At 56.0% G+C, this 1220-nt stretch overlaps 1 protein-coding gene across 2 annotated transcripts in view; it reads left to right on the top strand.

Moving 5' to 3' along the window:
- Positions 1 to 712: 712 nt before the first annotated feature.
- The window catches only part of SPATC1L (spermatogenesis and centriole associated 1 like), a 22722-nt gene continuing 22214 nt past the window's right edge, over positions 713 to 1220 (top strand). The window contains exon 1 of one of the 2 annotated variants that reach the window (XM_023194529.2): positions 713 to 816. The gene's annotated coding sequence lies outside the window, so the exon portion shown is untranslated. Of the gene's footprint in view, positions 817 to 1155 lie in introns of those variants that run through there. The other variant, XM_023194528.3, reaches the window with a different exon arrangement.

Below are 1220 nucleotides of genomic sequence, written 5' to 3' on the forward strand. Positions count from 1 at the left end.
AAAAAAAAAAAAAAAAAAAAAAAAGAAGGAACACCCAGAAAATGGCATGGAACTCCTGCGGCTGATTTTAAAAGGCCAGTGTTCCAAAGCCAGACCAAGACATCACAAGAAAAGGAGATTCAGATAGATTTCCCCTGTGAGCATAAAAATACTTAAGATATTAATAAATTGAATCCAGTGCTATATTAAAAGTATAATGTATCAAGATCAGAAAACTGTCAGAGTGTTGATAGGTCCGTGGCTGGAGAGTATGTGATGTCAGGAGAAGGCTACCTTGGAGCAGGAAGAAGGTGGCATTTAAAATACGATGGGAGGAGCCAGGGCAGGAAAAGCCATTCAGAGCCCCGTCGGGCTCAGAGTAGGGGGCGCGTCTGTGACTCACCCCTCACTTCTCTCTCTGCCCTGCATCCTGGACGTGCAGGGGCATGCCCTCGTCAGTGGGCTGTGTCTGGGCCCTCGTTGTCTTGATCTGAGGTGTGAGCCCGGTGGTGCAGCCAGGCGGGTTGGGTTGTGTCAGGAACGCTTGGGGTGTAGCAACCTCCATTCCCCACAAAGCCTGACTCGAGACTGTCTCCTGGAAGCAACGTTCCCCTAATGTGGCCGCCCGGGCTGAATGAAGCTGGTGTTCACCTTGGGGGCGTCTGCACGTGAGTGCCCTTGGTGGTCCTGAGTGCCCGTCCCAGGGCTGGAGATGTGGCCAGCCCAGTGGGTCGTGTTTTCTGGACTACGTCCCCTCCCACGAGGATGAGATGACCCTTGTGTTGCATCCCGGCTGCTGATAAAACAAGACCCTCGGAGCCAAGAAACGACCCTGAGGTGATTTACTTTCCCAAGTAATTGGAGAAGCGGGGAGTCAGGGTGGGTTTCAAGATGGTCACTCTGACTGAGGACAGATGCCTGCTCTAGTAGGACCCTGTGAGCCACAGCCCTGCGTGATGGCCCGAGGGGCCGTGGCCATGGGTTGGGGCCGTCCTCAGGTGCAGGCAGGAGCAGTGCAGTCAGGAACAATTGGTGTCTTAGACATGGGCGCTCGTGGTCCGAGGGGTGGACAGGCACTGCTGGACCCTTGTCACTGGGAAGTGAGGTCGGCAGGTGGCCTCCAGCCCAGCCTTCAGGGCCACCCAGCGCCCCTCAGCATGTGGGGCCAATTGTGGGGCCCATGGTGGGGCTGCCCCAGGCTGGTCTCCCCCCAGGCTGGTCTCCTCCCCAGGCTGGTCTCC

Source organism: Piliocolobus tephrosceles, chromosome 19, assembly GCF_002776525.5.
Source record: "Piliocolobus tephrosceles isolate RC106 chromosome 19, ASM277652v3, whole genome shotgun sequence".
Taxonomy (NCBI): domain Eukaryota; kingdom Metazoa; phylum Chordata; class Mammalia; order Primates; family Cercopithecidae; genus Piliocolobus; species Piliocolobus tephrosceles.